Consider the following 23475-nt stretch of genomic DNA (forward strand, 5'->3'; position numbering starts at 1 on the left):
ATATATATGTATATACTTATATATGTGCATATGTAAAACGAGCAACGTTAAAACGCCGAGTCAATCGAGGAATTCTAACAGAATAAATATATTTGACGCGCGAGAATCGACGATTAGAGGAACGACCTAATTACGCGCTTGAAGAGTGGGAATCGAGGTAGCAGCTGGTTCCTTTCGCAATGGGTACCGTTAGCGTTATCGAGTGCTCTCTGCCATTGCATTGTCCGCTTCTCTTTGATTAATTCCTTTGAGACGGACGTTGATGTTCTCCGGAGTCGTATTTTTTCACTGGATCGATGCGAAGTGTTTGTTTCTTGGGTTTAAGATCGGATATAGGGTTTCGTTATCTCATACAGCGGCTACGAAAGATATTTACACCCCATTGTGTTTATTTTATATTAATTACTACGAAATGAAATTTTGTTAGGCATCAAATATACAAAATTTCCCAAATAAAGAAATTACTTGCTCACACGTAGAAAGTTACCGAATAAAGAAACGACTGTGTCCGAAAGAAACGAAGAATACTTCTAAAATTATTATGTTCGTGTATACACTACACACACCCAACTAGAAACTCTCAAAAATTCGTGAAAGCACGTTAATTTGCCTTCGTCGCTGTCTTTTCTATTTGCCTACAGTATTAATGCTCTCATCCTCCCATCCAAAATTCTCATCCTCTAAATCGACAATAAAACGCCTCCCAAGAAGAGAAGAATTCTTCGTCGATCTCCAAGTATTTAGCATGGCGAATATTGGGAAGAAAAGAAGAAAGTAGACTGTAAACTCACTTTTACTTGAAGCCAAACCGAAAAAAGGAAACTAGGAAATAGTCGTCGAGAAGGAGTTAATTAGTAGCTCGTTGAAAAACATTTTGTCCTCTTACTTGAAGCGAGTCGTTAACACGTACGACTGACATAGTAAACTAAAATTAATACGAACCATTAAAACTAACTAAACATATCCCTTAGACGTCATTGCAAATCAGATCGTAGATCGCAGATCGTGGATTTGTTTCTTACAATTTTATGATCCATCGAATGGGATAATAATCGGATAATATATAATTTGCAAAAGCGCTAATATCCGAACTTTATAAATACCGACATTGGTACTTATTGCACCGAGTCACGGATATACGATCTAATTGAGTTTTACTACGATTTAATATCGCCAATTAAGGCTCTTATCAAACACTTTATCGGCGAAAGTTTTGAGAACGGCGTGTTACACAAGTTGCTCGGTCTCGAGGTAGCTCGAAGAGCAACAGGAGCGCCAATTGCACGTGCACCGCGCACGCACGCACTGTTCGCGCGACGAGTTGCGGCTAATTGCAGACCCACGGCTGACGTAACTGCCCGCGAGCTCGTGGGAAGCGAGTCGCACACCTACGAGCTCGTGAAAACCCACCGGGTGGTTCGCGAAAGTTTATTATTTTGTCGGCAGCAGTTCATCGCTGCGCTGTAGATGCGCTTTTATGCAACGCCCCATTGTTCGTCACGATGATTGCGCCGAAGAAACGCCTAATAGGACGACCATAGTTGTCTGCGACGGTATGTGTTAATCCTGCGGGCTTCTAGAACGAAATGAGTTAGATTCGGTGCAACGGTTAGATTTTGTGCTCTTTCAAGTTGCGGGCGATTATGGCTTCTTTGGGAATCATCGGAAGATAGTTTCGCAATTGAAAATCGTGCTGTGTACCGGCTAAGAAGATACGAATTCGAACGTAATGTTTAATCCTCGATACAATTACCTAGCTTACACGACCTGATAGAAAATACCACGCAAAATGTTTTGCCAGAGGAACTCAAATCGCGGAGATTGAACGGAAGGTTGTTTCGAAACAAACTCGAAGCTCGGTATGTCGATGTTGATCGTGGTAGATACAGCGACCCGAAAAATTGATCGCTCGTTCTCGGATTTTAAACGAAGTCATCTCTACAACGAGACAAACGAACGAGGATAGGAACGCTAGAATTATCGATCGTATCATTTATCGCACCTTTCGCGTCAAGCTGACCTAAAAATGAGAAATGTAAACGGCCCCGAAATTGAAGGGAAATCTGATACGCAGCAGACTAAATCACCGTCATTTTTCCAACAGCATCTGTTGATTTATACCGGTAACGCGTTAATAGGAGATAGGCGGCTTGGCATGCGATCAATTTTTCGAATCACTCTACATGCTGCTCTTGATAAGGGTGTTGATAAGAGGTGGCTCGTAGAAAGTCTCGCGAAAGCAAGTTGATTCAGTGCATAATTCGACAGGTTGAACTCGACGGGTAAAGCACAGGTAAAGTGTACGATGATGCAACAGAAGTTTGAATGGTAAATGATGCAAGAGCGAGAAGAATGAGTATGAGAAGAACCTGAAAACGCCGAAACTTAACTATCGCTAATTATGAGCACGAAAGGATTTTAACGTACGTATGATAAGGAGAAAATACCTTGGTTTAATTCTTTATTAAAATCATCACAAAATCTCTGTCGCTTGTTTTATCGATTCAAAATGATATTAAAAAGATCATCGTGATAACTAAAGAATATACGCGACGACAACCATCCCACGCCAATAGAAACGATAATAAAAATGTTCTTTCGAAGATTTTTACGCAAGCGTGACATTTGAATGCTTTTGATTCATAAAAAAAAAAAAAAAAAAACGTAGACGTATAGAGACATTTAGTGTGATTAACATTGTTCGTGGAAAATTTAGAGATATCTCTTGGATGCACTTGCTAAGAAATTGTAGTTTTTAGAGTAGAAAAAGAGAATACTATAGACGCGTGTTGCAAGTTGCCTTCACGCAGCAATTAGAGTATATCAAATTAGGAAGGCGTTCCTCTTCGCGTTGTTGCTACGGGGTATTTGCGTTTCTTTCAGCACGAAGCCCTCGATTTACAATGCAGCTCGTTCAATCTTTATCAACTTGCACGAAAGTTATTGAAACCATAAATCAAATAGCAAAAGGTAGTTTGGTCTCTGTGTTTGTTTGAGGCTCGGCTGAACGACAATTTTATAAACTAGACAGATTCCTTGACTAAATTCTAAATCTGGTAAAAAATTCTGAATCTGAAAAAAGAGAAGGTAGTATAAATATAATTAGACAGAAGAAAGTTTAAAATCGTTAAACTGCGTGGATTAGTTACTCTTGCGCTAAACATTTGTATCGCATTGGTAGCAGTCATCTATTCCGGAGTATATATTACATTTTCTTCTTGTCAAATATAATTTCATCTTATGATGTTATGACACTTCTTTTTTCTTGCGTTATAAATTTCCTATTTTTCCGTTCATTTAAAAAATGTCAGAAATTTTATTTTATCGTTTAACCGCTTCGCAACTGTGGACCAGATATCTCGCGACACGACATTGTTCGTGCGTCTATCTTCCTGTAATTACAACTCTCGCCCTAATAAACATACGCGCGGTATATCTCGTCCGTGATATCGTACGAGCAACATTGCGTCGCGAGATATCTCGTCTCTGATAACGGAGCGAAGAATATTCCAACAACGAAACACTTTGGCTCGGGGCTCGTTAAAACGGATTAGAACAACGTAAAGAAGTGCCCAGGGCAAAACAGACAAATGGAGGGAAATCGCGATATGCGGCTGTAGGTCAATACTAGAAAGTATCCGAATTTCCTGGTTTACCAGCACGAAACGGCGCGTGTAAAAAGCGAGCAACCGCTGCCAGACACGATTCCACCAGCCTTTGGCGTGAAACCACGCACGATTTCGTGCAAGTCGTTATTTCCTTGGATCGCATAATACGATTTATAAGTCCACCCAACGCCATGTAAGATACTAATAAAATAACACTTTATTGGAAACTAGAACAGGTGTTAGAAGGATGAGCGCCATTTTGGTGATAATTTGGTCCATAAAATCGATAAGGTCTAAGTACGATTGCTCGTTTTAGGAATTGAAAAAATAATTCATTCTTGAATTATGGTAGGAAATTTTCGAAAATAGAGTTTTCTGGGAATTAAGGCATTGTATGTATAATTTTTAAGTAGCCTTTATAGTTTTAGTAAATATAAATTTACAATTAAAGATAAGAGCATTTTGCTGGTGTTAAAACTAAAGAAACGTGGAACATAAAGATAATGATGAAAACCAGCGAAACAAATTGGCATATATTTGGATAATTTAGTGTCGTGAAATACGCAACACTACAAATCTGACAAGAAGCAACTGAAAAGTCAATACTCAAAGAAGTATACACCTGATACTCTTTTTACACTTTACAAGTTCTTACACGATTCACGTTTGCACGGTCTTTTTTACACGGATTTTAACACGTGTTAAACCAACTATAGGTACTTCTGGTCTTGTAAAAATTAATAATAACGAAAAAATGAGTGACAGCGTGTAAAACGAGTCTGAGAACTGTAATCGAAAAGTCGATCCTCAAGATCACGAAGATTTTATTCACCGATTATCGCCAAAGTATCTCGAGGAAACTGATTCCTTTGCATAGTTACCCAGCTCGTCGATCTAAGTACCGTTCTAGAAAATCTTTCGCTTATTCGGCCGAGATTGCCGTTCATTAGAGTAAAACGTCGAGACGATAGTTCTCGATGCGTTTACCGATCGAAAGGCACTCGTATCTACATCCTGCGGGGAACTTATCTCTCCACGTTCGCCGACACCATGCCAAATAACGGTTTCGACGTAACCAGGAAGTGGTGGTAAAACGGTAATTACGATGATACTGGAAACATACTTTCTAACTGGACCCCCGGCGATATAGTTTTAACAGCTGTTACATCGGCATAAATTAGCCGGGCTTGAAGTTTGCATTTGCAGCTGTGCATCGTATTTAATCGGTTCAGAAAATCAAAGTATCGTGTACTCATTTTTGTCCAATTTTTGTTCAATTGCTTGCGCAGTTCCCTGTGATTTTGCAACGTGACCGATCTTATTTCGATACGTATCTCATATTTCGAGTGATAATTTCATGGCAAATAGAACAGGCTATTATTAGCGATACAGACGGGTTTGTAAATGTAAGGTTTTCTTTAAATTGGTTATGAAAAAAATCGTGAGTATATGGCAATGGTTTAAACAAGGAAATCGGTTATTGTTATCGGAGGTAACTTTGTTGCATAATTTCCTTTCTATGCAGTTATTTCTTTATAGGATATCCATTACTAAAATAACCATTATCTCTACAATTTCTTATACTCTCAATCTATTATAACGATTTATCTAAAATCTATCTTGAAAATCATAATAAAGGATCTTAAATTATGTTAAATTTCTTCCTTATAGAAAATAAAATTTCAAAAATCTTCTGAAAAAAATGTTAACTCTAACGGGCCTCTAACGTGTGATCGAAATACCTTTTCTACAAAATCTATATCTATATGTCTATAAAATCGATGAAAAGGACTTTTAAGTCAAAAACGTTTAGTGGAAGAAGATTTCCAAGTTAAAAGTCTTCTTATGTTTCTAACCTTGTCTGTTAAAGTATTTAAAACGCATAGTTGACATAAAAATGTCGTCGAACTCTACGAACACGGCTATCACGAGACGCAGTACCGGTTGGTATTGTTCAGCGACCACTTCCGCCGCCTTAGATGGACTTTCGTCGCGACTTCCGCCCCTGAACGAAATTGGTAATCGATACCAGAAGGTTTCGCGATTCGAAGCACGAAGACGCTGACCTTCGCAGCAGGTTTTACGTAACCTCTTACGGATAATGCTAGATATTCCTGCGAACTCCTAATTGAATTATTTATAAAACGACGTTCGATGTTGTCAATCTGCATTCAGCTCTAAGTACAAGACTCGTTTGGATTCCTTTACCTCTTCGCGATTCTTTTTCTTTCAACCATTATTCTGCTTTACTTTCAAACGACGATATTATTTGTTTTATACTTCTGACTGACAGACTGTTCGAATAATTGTTGCATCTAAGGAAGAGTATCGTTTTCCTTGTCCTTTCGTTTAATCGTTCTTCTGCATCGAAGCATCGCATAATAATTCATTAACGATGGAAAAGTAAATTTTTAGTCAAACAGAAACACCGTTCTAATTATTTTTTCTTCTAACAATCTCTAATATCATAACGGGCATCTATCTTTCCCAGTAGATACTCTTTCTTATTTTCCCTAATATGTAACTGCTAGCTTTCGCAATTCTACAAATTTTTACGCGCAAAGTAGGGAACAGAATGTATTAGAGATACATAACATAAAATGAAACAATTCACTTGCATTCATAGTAGTCTTTTATTTTCCTTCGTTTCCTCTAATAATTTTCTCTCCGATAATTATAGAAATTTTCCATACATAAAGAAGAAAATACGTCTTAATAAACATACAATGAAACATTTCGCTGCAACTATATCTGTTCTACTACACTAACAATTTTAAATATTCTGCCATTATTCGAACTTTTTCCTTTCTTCTTGCTTCTTTTATCTACCTTTCCTCGCAACCAATTGCACTCCTATCGTTATATAAATAATTTCTTTTCTCCGGACCAGTAATCGCGCAGTTCTTGCTTTGCGTCGCTCGAACGACGTTAACGTATTAACGTTAAACGCATCGAATGCATTTAAACGCCGTAGAAACTCCAAGCTGTTAGGAAGTGAATTTAGCGTCCCGTTCGTACAACGGTGAATGGGTTTTAATTTCATTCTCCCATGGGTGAACGAGCAACCGACAAAAGGAAGACATTCGTTCACTTTCGTTGCGGATATTGGCGAACTTGATCAACGTCCGCTTGCATATCGATATCGTAGCTTACCGCGGATTACATCAAATAACGTCTACGTGGATAATATCCAGTAACGTTATTTCTACGTACAATTATCATTCTAACGTGTTCTCTAAACTTTCACTGTACGCAAGTTCTTTGCTTTTTAATGGAAAAATTAATTTGAAAATTCTCGTTCAAGTACTAAACTGATTCACTGTACACACCATATAGGTACGTCATACGCGTATTTCGAACTGCCTCTTATGAACACAGAATATATTAGACGCGTTAAACTTCTAGTTTTATGTTAATCCTGATATTCTGTATGGTAAATATTAAATATCGTTATATCGATTCATTATTTATCATGGACTAGTTATAGAATTACTAATACAAAACATACTGCGTACTGCGTACGCCTATTTACGTTAATCCCAATACCTGCAATTATCGGCACGTTAATCCTGATATTCCACAGACTAATTAATATTTTACGAAACAAGCCGAGCGATCTGAAAACGACCTACTAATTCATCTATAAATCTTTAAAAACATACATCAATCTTCTCAGATTTCTCATTCCACGACGATTCCATATGTTGATCTAAATTATTATTAAGAACGTATTAGTAATATTAAATTCCGCGAAAAAAAGCAGAGATCGCAGAACGTCTCGCTAATCTATCTGCGATCTATAAAAAAAATTCAGCGACTTACAGCGATGTTAAAGACGTACTAAAATTATATCCTACGATAAAAGTGGAAAGATTCCAGAACAATTGATCTTTAAATTACAAATCTCTGAAAAAGTCGTAGAAAAATGACTTGATCGGTCTAAATCGAAAATCTAATATCGAAAACGTATCGATATTAAATTCTATAATAAATAACCTACTAATCCCATACGCTATGAATTCCCAAAGACCTACATAAATATTCCAACACATTTCATCCTATAACAGAGCATACACCGTACACTGTTATAATTAAAACACGTAATTGTGAGAGAGCACTCTTGTTTCAGAGAGCGCATTGCCTCGTAATATGCAAATGGAAACTGCGATCAGTCGGCCATTTGTACAGTTCATTGTGAGTCGTTCGCGGTTCTTTGGATGAATGGGCCGACACGTGACCTAATTACCTTACGCGTTATTACCATGTGCACCATAAACGAAGCACGCGTGTCCTTTCGTGGATCACCAGCAAGATCCTTCTCGCGTCAGAGGATGTGATCTAATTTCCGGTCATCATCGATGCGCTCGTGATCGCGTTGTCCGACTTGTTACGTCCCACGGCTAACGGGAATACGGTCGACTGGCATGATTAATAAAAACGCGCTCGCGCGCGCCAGCGTTTAATAATACATCGCGAGGCTAACGTTCGCGCAATTAGAATACCATCGTCTTTTATCAACGGCTAGCGGAAACTAGAGCCGATGTACGACCATGTTCGCAGTTGTTCGATTTCACAATGAGTTTCAGCGTTCTTTAGACTTACAGCTAGTTGGAACGTTGTTGAACGCAGCGGTTCACCAAAGTCTTTGGTCTCTTATCGTAGATGACTCGTTTCATTTGGAAAAAGCGTTTCGAACGAAACTTGATTTGCCTCGGGGTGGACATCTTGCGACGGTGACAGTTCTTATATACTCGATGGCTTCGAGATTTCAAGGATTTTCTTTGCCCTTTTTAAACGGAACTATACATTTTTCTATATACCAGTCGATGTATTTCCTAATTCTGTAGAAAATAACTCGATTCGTATACTATTTACCATAGCAAACGCACGAACCGAGATTATATTCGTTCTTCCAAATAACAAACGATAATATAATAACAAACAATCATATAATATATTCTCGAACAATAGACGAACGCCTCAAAAAGGAGCATGTTTAATATATTCGTAAATAAGCTTTTCACTAATAATTCAAAATTCAGCGAACGAAGACACCATGACAATCTGACGGATGAACAGGAAGTGAGAAGTCAAAACCGAGCATCGATTACGAATTCAAGGAGCAACGTCGCCGTATTCATTGGTTGGTTGGTCGAAATTGCTTTTAACAAGAAAGTTTCGCGTGAGCGGCGAGGGTAACGCGAAATTAAACGCACGCACGTAAAAACAGCCGGCTTCGTTGTGTGCAACGCGCGTATAGCGAAGATAGAGTTAAGAAGAGGGCCCCCTCGTAACAAAGCCGGCTCTCCAACTTCCTTCAGCCGTGTTATTCCCACAAGAAAACCTGAAACCTACACCTACTACGAAAAGCTGAATCCTTGCGGTGCGCTCAACGTCTGACGCGTGCAAATTTCTTTTTTAAACGGAACGTTGTACTGTAATTCGCGGCATACATCGTGCGCATCTTGATTTAATAAAATGGTATAGAACGATTCATTTGGAAATTGAAGACTATGGTAAAAACGAAAAACTACGGTACCTTTTGCAATGGAAGATCAACGGATCGACCAATCTTCTTTTTCTTACGATTTATTTCAAGATAGCGTCGTTCAAATCTTCTCTATCCGAAGCTTTGTTTCATGAAATCCTTAGAACGATTTATCGTATCTCTTTCTTAATGCAAATATTTCTTTTTCCTAAAGTTGATTTCATAAAACCTTCGTTTCAATATCAAAGATAATTTTGATACTATTATTTATGTGTCTTTTCCACGACTCGACAATTATTCCTTTAAACTTCGTTTAATAGGATTCTTAGCTCTGCAAAAATTCTCGAATGCGATTTCAATCTTTTCCGTAACTCAAATTATTTCAGAATAATTTCATATCGAGGAATAATTTCAGATCGTAGCTTCTGCAAAAATTGTTCCCAAAACTCGAGAGTTCTCTTTCCTAAAATCATCGCCGTAGAATTTCAGCTTCCCAAAAAACTTTCAAACCTTAAACTGTCTACGTACGATTCCTCGACCGAACTCGTCACACCAATTCCCAATGCAAAGTAACTATCGACGATGAGGAGAGAGAATCGAGAGGCCAGAATCGAGCGAGCAAAGACGCAACGTTCTTCGAGCCTCTTTCGTCATCCAGAGGCAAGAATTATTGAGCAAGCGCATTCCTAGTTCCTCCAGCCTTCTAACTTAGAACCTATCCAGCAACGACAGACCAGCAACAGGTGAATTTCCCACTCGGTTATATCGAAACCAGATGTCGACACGTGTTTAATTCGATCCTCTCGTATTCTCGAAGAATTGCATAGTTAAGTAGATCGCGTAGTTAGTAGAAGACGATTCGATGGTGGTCAGATTAATTCTCGCTGAATTCCACAGCGTAATTATCGACTCTAGCAACGTTCTCTACCGGTTGCCCGGTTTTGCTTTTGCTGCGTACATATGCGCGTCGACTAGCTCTACCGTTAACGTCGTTAATATTCAACTCATTAGTACGATGAGCTCTACGAGCGCGATTATTGTCGAGTTAGTAACGAACGAGGAGCGACGATCATCGCGAGGGACACCATTAGATATTTTTATGTATGTATTATACGCAACAGAGATAACTGTTACGATTGAAGCGTATTTTTATACATTTATGGGAAAGCTGAAAGTGAAAAAGTGTGCCTAATAATAAAGAGAATAAAGGTACACGTAAAATGTACATAATAAGCAAGAATATCGAAAATACCCAAAGTATAATGCTCTGTATAATGCGTAACAGAGTAAACCATTTTCCCCAGGATCCATTTTTTTAATTATATTCATATAGATGTATGTTTTCGATCTAATCGCGATTATATCGTTGGCAGAATTCGAAACCGATCTGGAAACGTATATAAAAACCACGAGACATTTGCCATAAACATATAGTCGCATTAGATTTTCGATTACAACGTGTGTTATACGACACATACGATATATACCGTAGCTACGAAAGGTAATTGCACGTCGTTCTATTCATTACGAAGTTTACATGCTAATTAGTCAAATTTAAGTATTATAGGTTAAATTTGATACTTTCGTATAACTATGAAAATGAAAGAATGTAGAAGCTGACAAGAAAAAGAACGGTTTATTGGAAAATAAGGGTTAATGCAAATACTTCCTGTTGCCACTATACGCGAGAGCATTTTACGATATAAATGTTCCTGATCGACTCTGTATATCATGGAAAAGACCTTGCAGCGATATTTTATACACGAAGCATCAAGGTTAGTGGTTATTATGATTCGAGAATAGATAACGTCACGTTGCTGGTCGCAGCAACGAGCACGTTCGTCGTAACAGGGAAATTTGTTTACTGCTCGTTTAAAATGTCGAGAAGACATGTATAAATGTATAATAAACGTGTAAGAGGAACGCCTTAGTGAATGCCAAGCGTATTGTACGGGGTGTGTCGGTGTTGTGCCGCGATGCGGTCTGACCACATTGCAATATTATCTTGCAATGATATTTCGTAACTCTGGCTTTTGAGTTTCCGTTTCTAACGTGGTTCGAGCGAAACTTTTCTCTCTGAATACCCGTTTTCCTTGATAATTACGTGAAACCATTCGTAACCAAGGCATAAGGTAATTTAATTCGTTTCAGCCAAACGCGTGTTCCATGCTTTTACGATTAAACATCGTGTTCGGTCGAATTTGTGGCGTTTCCGTGGAATTTATCAGGTTCAATTCTTTCTTCGTCGTTAATTCTAAAGCTTGTTATTACACCATGAGTTTGAATTTTATTTTCTTATATCTCAATGTGATTTGATTATTTTCAATTTCCATCGCGGTCCCCAAAGAAAATTTGACAACAACGAAGCAAAGTGCACGAAAAGTTCGTCTAACAGAACAGGCAATCGATTTCGCCGATTTCTTGCCAATCGACCGACATACTTGAAATATCCGGGATACGGCTTTCTTGTCGGTTCACGGAGCGGACACGGCTCGCGAATTTACGACACTGTGCTCAGTGTGCGGTGCAGTTAGTCCTGATAGATAGCCTGAATAGCGCTTCGGTAGCGCGCAGGGCGTGGTCATAGTTGCTTGGTTCCATGGAACAGCTATATCCACGTTCCACCGTGTTGGAAAATGTTTAACGATCGGCCGCAAAATCGTTGCAACGAGAAAGCAACGTTGATATCGCGTGGTGGCAGGTACTTGGATTTTTGGCTTTCTTCTTTTCTCTCGCCACTAAATACCTACATACCAGTGGGACTTAACTTTTTGGTTGTGAGATATTTGAGAGTATCGTTCGATAAGTACATACGTACGAAGTAGTTCGCGAAAGTATTTAAATATTCGTGGAAACTTTTTGCGAATACGTCATCCGTGTGTTTTATGTAAAATGCTTTTTAAATTCCATTTAAACGATTATCGCGATCTCGTCGGTCAGATTTGAAACGAATTCGAGAAGTTGCAAGATATTTGTTAGAAGCATACCTACACTCTGTTAATATTACCAGAGTATTTGATTAATTATTTGCTCATCGTATTTATTCATTGCACACGTCGTATACTAAGCCACAGTTTGTATGCGACCATCTCTAACTCTGCGTGGTAAGTGAGCAAGTAATTTAGCGAATAGTTCTATGCGACATAATATTTTACGAGTACAGTGAACGTGAAGATGTAACGCAGGAATTTTTTTTATTTTATATTCTACGGCGAATGGTCCACATTCGGCTAGAATTCATCCATTTGAAATCATTATGCAATATATAGGTACTTTGAAGAGAAACTTATCCGAATAGAGATTTAAATTCGTTGGTTGCAACGAAGATAAAAATGTATGATATGCTGCCTGGAAGATATCTTGATGTCTTGTAACCCTGAGATCTTCGATATCTTTCACTCGTAAAAACGTCATTGTTAAAATATTACAGCTTCTGTACTGTGTACACGTAACTTTTATAAAGAATTTTTTAAAGATTACTCCGTTCTCGTTACCTTTTCAGAAGCCAGATCATCTCGGTTAACACGTTGACCTTCGCGCCAATTCCATGTACGTAGTTCTCTATTTTCCCACGAAAGCTGCGATAGATTAAAATATACCACAGCAATAAGATTTAATTTCACCAAAATATTATATTATATTTCCATACTTTTGTTTTTAACCGTGTTATCTAGGTCGTTCGCATTGTCCGCAACTTTTTAGTCCACGAAATTTATCTTCCTTTTATTATATTTATTTTCGTTATAAAAAATTTAACGACTTGGGTCACTGACGATCCAAGTCGTAGCAGTCAACGTGTTAAAGAATCGAGAAACATAATCGGGCGAGAAGCTGCCATCGAGTACGACGAAACGTCGTCCTGGAACGCGATTCGAAATTTGTTACGCGATTGGAATGTCTTAGGACGATGGTACCTGTCAGAAGATAACGGTACCTTAACCAAGTTACGCCTCGGTTCGCGTAAATTTGTTGTTTAAGTCACGATCCGCGCGTTACAGACCGAATTTTGTCGCGTTCTAGTTAGATTCGATTATATCTTCTTCTACCGTGCATCCTGCTAACCATCGTGGGAAGATGAAGTCGCTACTGGAATTTAACGCAGGACGTTCAAGTACCTACGTTTGTTTTATTTTATTTTACCTGAATTTAGTTTAATTTAACTTCAATTTACTTTATTTTATTTCATTCTAAATGGAATCTTGATTATTATTATTGGTCTCAGCACAGTTTATTATCATTATTATTATTATTATCTATTTTATTTAAATTCACATCTACTACCACGTTCAGTGGTACGTTGATCTCGATTAAAGTTAGCAAATAGCGATCGAGATTGAAACGCTCCATATAATTTTACGATTATTGCGTGGAATGTGTAAATAAATTTTAATCGTAGAAAAATTGCTAAGATAGAGACACGGTAATGTACTCTTCGATGTAATTATTTTGTTTAGTTGCATCTTGCAGCGTTGCAAACGTGCCTAGGTTAAATAAATTCCTTCGGTGAAGGGGTTCAGATCTCCAGTATATTTCGAACTTAATCCAAGTAGGTTTATTAGCATTATATTATCAAAATCCTGTTACATATGTCGTCACAAAGATGATCGCAAAATAATTTATATACCTATAGTATCAAATTAAACCTTAGTAGTAGATCGAAGCTAATTTTTCTTATAAATACGACACGTTTTTTTTGAATTCTATGTCGTAAATGTAACTCGATATCGCAAAAAAAAGGATTTAACGTGTTCGATCTAAATCGCTAATAGAAAAGAACATCTTTATCTATAAGTCAACGTGAAATTCTGTTCTATTATACATCTTTCTTAAAATTCACGCATTTAAAGAATAATTTAAAGAATAGTCGGGTCAATTACGCAGCGTAAAGGTTGTCGATCTTAATTTCTCCTACATGAATCCTCCGGATCTAAAAATCTAAACGTTAATCTCCGTTAATCTCCGAACAAACAGTTTCATTCTCCTACTTCTATATTTTTTTTCCTCCGTTCGATAATAAAATCAAACGCTTCAATAGCCGCGTTATTCCGTATCTAATTACAAGAAAAACAAATCCCAATTATCTATAATTACCGCGACCGATTCCTTCGACGTTCAAACTAATAAATAATTCCACGTTCAAGCAACGAATACCTAAATAAATATGAAAATGAAAGATTCAATAACCTGGCCATTATTGGTGTGGTTATTACGAAAACGCAAACTCCAGCCATGATTAGCCGAACCGATGAAAGAACTTGCTAAAAGAACAATCGAGTGGATGATTCTCTCGTTGCTTGCGATTCAATGCAAAATTATCGAGTTCCAGTCTACATGTTTTCTAACCAAGAGGAAGTCTCAAGGAAATTTCGTTGGGCGAAACAGGTCGATGTCAAACGGTCGAACGAAACCGTAACAAATAGGCTGTTGCAGAGGTTCCAAGACTCGCCTCTAACCGTCTACCCACGCATTCGTCGAGCATAACTCGCCTACCTGGCCTAACCCAAAAGCCACATAATTCCAGCCACGTTTTTTCTTACCACGTTCGTATAACGACCGGTCATGTGGCCAGGACTAATCTAAGGAAAGCAGAACCAGTTGTACCTGGTCACTGAATTCCAAAGTAATCTATAGCTAGTGTATAGGCGTTTTCACTTGTCCGCCGCTATTAGGTAGATATCTCCGATGGAAAAACGAACGAACAGCGATATCGAGGTTAAATGTGTAGTGTAAGGTGTACAGGATGTTTCACGTAGGCTGGTATGGATGCAATGCCGTGCGAAGGATATGGTAGTTGGAATATTTACCAAATGGGAATTTTGGAGTTTTTAAGCCGAGTAGAAAGATATAATTAATTTTAATTTTGTTATCATTTTTAATTACCTTTGCGTAGGTATTTTCAATTCGTTCGTTATCAAGTTAGATTTCGGATGGGAAAAGAAGAACGAACGACGATATTAAGAGTGTTCCAGATAATTAAACGATCGATGACGGATTTTTTTACAAATAAAATAAAATACAGTATGTGGAAATTACGATAAAAATAGTCTCTTATTCTTCGTCATTTTCTTTCCAATATTTCAAGCAGCTGTTTCCTATACTTTATATCCCCTTTCCTCTGTTGAATCGTTGCAAATAAAACATCCTGTACCTGGTGTGCAACATTTAGGTCAAGGTAGTAGTATTTATCGAAACATTCTTAAATAATTTGCCGAAAGAAATCATAACTATCTAGGGATTTATTTGTGTTATTGCAAAATCGGTGAGATAAATAGGCTAACAATTTTGCACGATATTTTATTATAACATATTCGTTGATTTTTATCGACTCGATCATGCTGTTGTTTCATTACCTCATCCTTTTAGTGTTTATATAAGCACATGACCCGTATACGCGGATGAAGTTAGACGATGAGAAAATATAATAATTCGACAACAAAGATTCTACATTTTTTGCTGATCTTATTATAAAAATTAAATGTCCCATGTTATCGTTCTACGAATATTTGAGAGTTATTTAAGATGAATTTACAATTAAAACTAGAACAACCAGTCTCTGTTATGGTTAAAATTATATGATACGAGAATAAAATGGATATACGTAATTATATTTTAATCTGAATAAAAGTCGACGTTAATTATAACTAGGTACGATATCCACGTGTCTTCACGTAGTAATTGTTAAATTATTATTTAAATTATTATTCAGCCAACATTCGGCGGTACTAAATCTGATTAAATAAATGTAAATAAATATACGAAAACGGATAAAACGAATGTAATATCTTAAGTTGAAATAATTTAAACGACAATGGCTAATAGCGCAGCTATAACTTTCTATCGTGCACGCGAATAGACCAACGAGCAAAGAAACGAGCGCAAATTACGAAGAAGGAAACGGTGTATTGATTCAAATAAGCTTTCCATTTGAGGAGCTAGAGATTTTTTTACGTTTTTATTAACAAAATTGTAGGCGATTTTCTTAATTCCTGTGGTGGGTCGCGGTATTAGACAGTCTATTCGCGTGGTCAAGGAACGTAGAACGCTACGGGGCACTCTCGGATTTCGTCGTTCGAGGAACGAGCTTTCTCTTCCATCAATTCAGCTCCGCCATTCTTGCGCGACTTCTAGCTCGCGAATTTTACGGTACGCGTTTTATGTTCTAGCGACGAACCGGTAGTTCCTGTTCAGGACGAAAATGGTGGCTACATTGTTCTCTTATAAGGAAGAAATCCGCGAGGAAGGCTATTTTTTTATAATTAGGAGAGATTTAAACATCTGGCTCGATAGGAACTTGGACCGATAGCAAAGCGAAAGACCAGTTTAATGGGAAAGATTTAGTTTGCTCGTTTGAGAATATAACGTAACTTTACGAATACTCTTTTCTTATTTATGCAGAATTATATTTTTTAATGGATCTTCGACGAACTAATTACAGACGGAACGAAGATTTTGGTAGGAATTGAAGATCAGTGAACAAAAGATCGAAAAATTAATTCAAAGTATTTCTACCACTGTCCTAATTTTTGCACTCGTATCCTTAAGTCTTCCCTAGCGCTTAGTTTTATTCACTTTGATGCTGTAAACAAGTTCCACCAATCAGATTCCGAATTTCACGCTTCTCGAATTTTCTGCATCGTAAAATTTTACAGCGAAGATCAAAAAATTGATAAAATCGACGCGCGATCGTCTATGCATCATTTTGCAACAACTTTTGCAAATATCTCTCGCATGCTTTTTCGGTACGTTTTGCTCGATTATTTTCCACGCGTACAAGATAATCCGATCGATCGTTTCCTTGATAATCTGTATCGATTATCGTGTCCTGTACGAGGCCACGAATTATCTCGATATTTACGTACAAGGATGCGCTATCGTCAGGTGTAGCTTTAAGGATCGCAGTGCAATGTAAAATTTTATTCGTAGCATTTTATGCTACGAATATTTTTCCAATGGTTTGAAATGAAAATTTCTGAAGTTTTCGAACTTGCGGCGCAACCGAGGCGAAAATGAAAAACGTAGCATTACGGGAGATTTAATGTACGAGCCCGAGGCTTCCGTTTCCACATTTTACATAGCCGGAGTCGATGTATGCGACAGCTCACTGAGCAGAACGAAAATCGCGCGAGTTCTGCGCTGAAACGAAGTCTAAGAGAAGAAATAAGAAGGAACATGCCGTTTCGAATGCTCGAACGCTCGGAATAGAACAAAATGAAACGTCAGAGAATGCGTATCTTGCATTTCCTATCGTTCTTTCCATCCTCTATCAACTCGCAGTAGCGATTATCCTCGTTTTGTCTTCCTCGATACATTGTAACCGAACTGCAGATGTTTATGCAAATTCGTACTTCAGATGCGGAAAAATTGCCATAGTCTTTGGAGTAATTTAATAATGGGTTGTCGCGTATTTTGCGTATCGTTTATTTATTTAAGAAGAAATGCAACAGAATGTTGTATATTGTCCTCGTCGATCGCGTTACGTTTATCGTATTCGTTTCTCAAAATTTAATCGAATGTTATTTACAGAACTCTGAAACAAGTTTATCGACAGAGAGCATATTTGAAACTAATTGATTCGATGAATCGTCTATCGATAGCTCGTGAATGTTTATGCGAATTCGTACTCACTTTCATAGACACGATGGAAAAGATCAAACGTAAACAGAGATACGTTTCAGTCTCTAAATGTTGCAACAAACAGATTACCCAGTGAAATTCTGTAGTTTCTTATAATAACAATTTCTACACCGATGTAACATTTCAAAATTGAACTTCGAAGAAGACATCAAAGAAAGCGGTGCACTTAATCTTCGGATTTAACTAACGTTAGAACCATCCTTCTTCCTGCGTTCTTCTGCCAACGTCCATCAAAACGAACCATATTGCGGTATATCGAGCTCAGGCTCGTTAGAAACTGTTTCTAATTAGCGTCTTTCTAACTCGACCAAGCCTAACCGTATTACTCGCAACATCCTCATCAGCAACCTAAGCAACATCGTTATATCCGTAACCCTAACTCTACTAAAAATTCATCAAGATTGGCAATAACTCTCAAACATTATGTATAAAAGGATAAATTGAAAGGAATGTCTCAGGATGAAAGTCTCAAGGTTTCATTCTTCGAGCTACGGTCTCAAGGCTTCCTCGAAATCAAAAATTCATCGAAAGTGTCAACAACTGAATCTCAAATCTCATACTCCGAAAGAACAAATTCAAAGAAAAGTCGCACGAAGAAGATTCTAAGTTTCCGATATTAGAACCATTTTTTTATTGAATTCACTTCAAATTGTCGGTAATTTTCAAACGTTATCTCTCTGTAAAATAAGTTGAAAGCAGACTCGAGAGAAAAGAGTCGCACGCTCCGAATCGCAGTCTTAAGGTTTCTTAAATTTATCAAAAATCTTCCTACAAACTTTCCAAAAATTCGTGAAAAGTGTCAACGATTCTCAAACTCGCGCGTCAAAGGATAAACCCGAAGCAAAGTCTCGCGACGAAAGTTTCAAGATTCCATGCTTCCAATCACAGTCTTGAAACATTCTTAAATTTCCCGTAAAATTTACCGAAAATATTTCAAAAATTCGCCAAAAACGTCAACAGCTTTGAAACCCACGCACCGAGAGACGAACTCGATGCAAAGTCTGGCGACGAAAGTACGAAGGTTGCATCCTTCGGGCGAGAGTCTCAAGGTTTCCTCGAATTTCCTGCAGTTCCCTCGTAAACTTACTTTGTTTGTTGCTCTCCTACGTTCCACGCCGCGATCCCTGTCCTGGGTACATGTACACGACACAGAAGGTCTCCGCGCGAGTCGACGACAATTCACTGCACAAAACCGAGCCTCGAGTGCACGCTTGAAGCAACGAACAGAAAACACAGTTGAACCGTTGGAAAATCCTCTTTAAAATTCTCGACGGCCACAATTTCGACGCGAATGGCAGAACGTCGATGGAAAAATCGATCTGCGATCGGTCCTCGTGAAAAAGTCTCGGATAAAAAAATGACAAAGGGAAGACGAACGAAGAGCAGTTGGATTCAGGGTCACGGAGCTCTTTCCCTCCGGCCCACCGGTTCGAAACTGAGGAACCCGGTTCTCTCTCTCTCCAGGTGAACGGCGCGAGTCACCTGAGTAAGAGGCTTCTCTCCTCGGGAAGACACGCCGATAGGTTGAACGAGGTGAAGGAGAGAGAGAAAAGGAAGCAGACGTGAACGTAGGCGAGCTGGAAAGGCGGAGGAGAAGCGGACTCGGCTTGACTCGTGGCGTCAACGGAGAAGGCCGAGCGAGACTCAGCTCCTTGTTTGTTTATCGACGATGGAATTGCACAGGGTTGAGTCTCCGATCTGTTTCCATGCGTTTCGAGTATACGGGAAACGATCGGTTTACGCAAAAACGATTGCACAGCGCGGCTGCACTTTGCACCGGTGCACCTATGAAAAAGTTGTACGGTATAACGATAGAGCGTGTTAGGCGGTGCAACATTTTCTTCTATCATTTTTTTCTAACTTTGCTGGCAACAGAATTATAACACCAGTTAGAAGCTAGAAGCAGTCTGTATGGTGGATCTTTTGGTCGAAGAAAAACGATCTAGGAATAATAATTTGAGTGGATGATAATTTGGATTTGCCAACGAGGTTACTCTCCGATCGGTTCCTGTGCGTTTCGAGTTTCGAGCGTACGAGGAATCAGTTTGCGCAACAAGAAGTTCTATCGTACCAATTAGAAAAGAGATCAAAGAAGATGAAACTGCAGCTCGCAAACCACAGCAACTACATCTGTGGAAACAGTCGTGCAAAAGTTTCAACGAGCGGCTAGTAGATGCGACCAGTATGGAAGATCGTAAAAAATTGTTTTCCCGATAGTTTTTTCATTGGTCTTCCATATTTATTATTTCTACTCTTGCACACAGATGCATTTCCTTATTCGCGTTGCATCTTGTTCGTTAACGCGTTTTCTTCGTAATATTTCCTCTCCTCGTATCCATAAAGTTGCTATATAACGTAATAAGACACAGGTACGAGACATCCGACGAGACACAAAATTCGTCTCTCGTTAACAAAACGCTATTCGCTTGTTCAGTAGATACACGAGCTGACTCGTTCACAAAATACGACTTACCACGGTGCCGACCAGACATCAAGCTTCCAAACTCTATCGATGATCAACGACCTATTCTATATTCGATCGCGTCGAAAAATCATTTGGTTCCTCCGTCGGAGACATCGACGCTCGCATAAGAAAGGTGGTTCGGTGACTCCGACGCGTGGTCGCGTTATTGACATTCTCCGTCCACGTTTCTACATATGCAGCCACTTTATAATTCGCGTCTCCTATTCGCATCCCAACGTCAACTATTCGTATCTTGTAATTTGTAACGTTTATTCCGTCTGTGTTAAGAAAACGATGCAACGTTACCGATCACCGCACGAACTTGCGTATCACCGAATCGACTGTGTCGCTACTTGGTGCTCCAATTTGGAGTTTCATTGTACTTGCTGCACTGTTTACGTTTCCCTCGTACCACGCTGATATTCGATACAGTCGGCGATCGTGACAGAGTGAAAACTGCGGACACATCGTTTCCGTGATACGGTTTCGTGGTAGAATCGCGATCGTCGTTGCACGTAGTCACGAACGACGTCATAAATAGCCGGAGGCGAGCGGCTCGTGTGCAACTTTAACCCGACCGATTAATTTCTGGCCTAACAGGATACCTAGCCGGTCACTTGAAATACCGAGATCGCGATATATACACGTAGCATCCGCCAGGACTAATTGCATAACGGGCAGCCGATTTTTTTAGCGGTCGATAAACGATGTATAGGAATACGTAAGTACACTCCTCTGCACAAATTGCTACGTGTTTCGTGGTCTTCGAGAAGTTTTATCACTCCTTTAGAAAGAGAGGATATTTTTGTAAAAGGAAGTCTTCGCTGTATCTTGTACTCGGATACTTTTTTAAATATCCGAAATTGAAATATTCGAGAAAACCGAATTGTCTTATTCGTTTTAGTAACAAATTCCCGATTTTTTGTCCAGTGAGACAGATCCATTTTTAGCAGGTTTCCTTTACGACCACTGACCGCTGAGTGAGCGACGTGTAATGCCAAATTTGGAAGAAAATATAGCAAGAAGTATAAAGATTAGAAAATACCTGTACAGGCTTCTGCGAATTAATTTGCATTACGATATTACACGTAAAAAAATCATTCTCTCCGTGGAATGGAATAAAGTAGCAAGTACGTCGCTCGATATTACTGGTATGAGAGAAAATAGCGTATTTGCACGAGTGATTAGCGAAACATCGTTAAGATCGCAATAACTTAATTTTCGGAATTGATTTCGTGGCTATAGCGCGAGAGTTTATTCCGCGCCGGTAAATCCATTAAGCGTCCAACGATTTGACCGTGGTTGTACACGTGGTTTGTACTAAGAATTCAACGTAGGTATTTAACCCTTTCGCTGGTAAGGTCGCGCGTTGTCCCAGTTAGGCCGTTACCGTTGTATTTTAGGCGGACGAATGTGCGAAACGGTATGGGAGGATTATGGCGTGGATCGACCGACTTAATTGAGATCGAGGTAAACTGGTTGAATCAGGAAAAGGGATTGGTTATGAGGAGAGTTATTTGCGGAATTGTTACTGGATCGTTATTTTTGGAGAAGTTGGTAATCGAGGTTTCTTCCTAAATCGAGGAAGCAGAAATATCTTAATCCGGATTCTTTTACAAAATATTCTGAAAAGTAAATATCGAAATTAGATTAAAAATACAATTGCCACTAAGATTTTTATATTTAACTGATTCGATTTCAGAAGATGAAACGATCGAACAACGTGATGAACTGGTCTAGCAAATATAACGCGAGTGTATTCGAGAAGTATCGTTTACTACTCTGTTGTATAATAATGGTCAAATGACTCGGCGTAGGTTTATTTTAAGCTCGAAGCGATATCTGCGATAAAATTATCGTCGAACATTGAATTAATTCCAATTTAAATTTTCCATGTAGCAAAAAGCGCATATTAATCGATTAATTTGTTTTTTTTTCTTACAAGTAAAAAGTCGCGAAACGCGAATATTTGTGCCAATAAGAAAAGAATGATTTTTTGAAAAATAACGCTTTTGCATAAAGCTTGTGCAAAAACAAGAAATTAATGAAAGAATTTTCTAAATAAACCAGTCTATTCTATCAAACTCTACTAAATAAAAATTCTGCGTTGAAACCATATGAAAAATACACTTTACATTTTTAACTTGTACTAATTACAAAAATACAGATATCTTTATAAATAAACGATACAAAAAGATCCGATTTCATTCTGCACGTCTCGAGCGATTTCTCACAGCCACGTGAACCAATTGCAACGAGTGTAACACTTTTTTCCCAAGCATTGTATTACGTAAGAGAAATGTATTATGGCGCGCTCGCGTGGTCAGTCGTTCGCGACCGGAGCGCGATCATTTTCAAGTTTCAATTAACTCGACTGTGCAAGTCGATTACTGGATGCGGATACTGGGTTCGGAAAGTCGAACATGTCGGACAATTTCGCGACAGAACGGCGAACGCGATAGAGGAGCTCCGTTACTGTTTTATCGGGTCTGTTGCACTCCGGAGGCGTTCAACCCGGCAGCTCGTTGCACGCACGCGAATCACCGTGTCCTGCCGTTTATAAATAAAACGGAACCATCGTTCTTAGGCTGCCTAGCAAGCCAGAAAAATCCGGCGAAGCAAATTGGCCGACCGATGTCACGGTTCTTCGCCTTTCGCGGATTCCGGTTTTCATCTGGGATCGCGAGATTATTGGAAAACGGAGGAACGTTATGGGGATTAAGCCATAATATGGGATGATATGGGACAAAATTCTAAGATGCTTTATACACGAGTATTTGAATATTTCGTATATTTTAAAGAGAAAATGTGACAACTTTGTATGGGTAATTAGAGGTACCACGTTACGCGTGTAGGTACTTTGACTCTGATCTTCAAATCCAAGTTCCTAGATAGATTTATCTTGATTTTTCACAACCATGGATCAACGAAAGTTTAGATGTAACTAGTACGAACTGTTCCAAGGTTCGTAGTAAAAGAGGACTAAAAATTTGTTGATAAAAACTTCGTCAAGAAGCTAACGATACGATCGATAGCAGCCGAGAAAAGACACACATACACGACGGTAGTACGGCAAGATTTTCATTTCCCCAGAAGCCTGTGCTCGCTGTGTACGCTAAAAACCTGGCAGGTCTCGCACCGATGCTCTCGTTCGACCACCAAAGGCTCTCGAACGTGCGTCGATTACGCACTTTCCCAACTTTCTTCGAACGACACGAACAGCGCAGCTGCGAATCCGAACTGGTCAACGAGCAAAAGAAACATAAGGAGCCTTGTAAATC

At 38.7% G+C, this 23475-nt stretch overlaps 2 protein-coding genes across 5 annotated transcripts in view; one reads left to right on the forward strand and one right to left on the reverse strand.

Annotated features, from left to right (window-relative positions):
* The window catches only part of LOC126874089 (sushi, von Willebrand factor type A, EGF and pentraxin domain-containing protein 1), a 50386-nt gene extending 31216 nt beyond the window's left edge, over positions 1-19170 (reverse strand). For both annotated transcript variants that reach the window (XM_050635709.1, XM_050635707.1), the window contains exon 1: positions 18818-19170. The gene's annotated coding sequence lies outside the window, so the exon portion shown is untranslated. The remainder of the gene's footprint in view (positions 1-18817) is intronic.
* The window catches only part of LOC126874103 (neutral ceramidase), a 139257-nt gene that overhangs the window by 39541 nt on the left and 76241 nt on the right, over positions 1-23475 (forward strand). The window contains exons 1-2 of one of the 3 annotated variants that reach the window (XM_050635748.1): positions 1582-1859; positions 2269-2423. The exons of the other annotated variants lie outside the window; for them this stretch is intronic. The gene's annotated coding sequence lies outside the window, so the exon portion shown is untranslated. Of the gene's footprint in view, positions 1-1581; positions 1860-2268; positions 2424-23475 lie in introns of those variants that run through there. 3 annotated transcript variants of the gene reach the window in all.

The sequence above is a fragment of the Bombus huntii genome, chromosome 15, assembly GCF_024542735.1.
Source record: "Bombus huntii isolate Logan2020A chromosome 15, iyBomHunt1.1, whole genome shotgun sequence".
NCBI classification, from domain to species: domain Eukaryota; kingdom Metazoa; phylum Arthropoda; class Insecta; order Hymenoptera; family Apidae; genus Bombus; species Bombus huntii.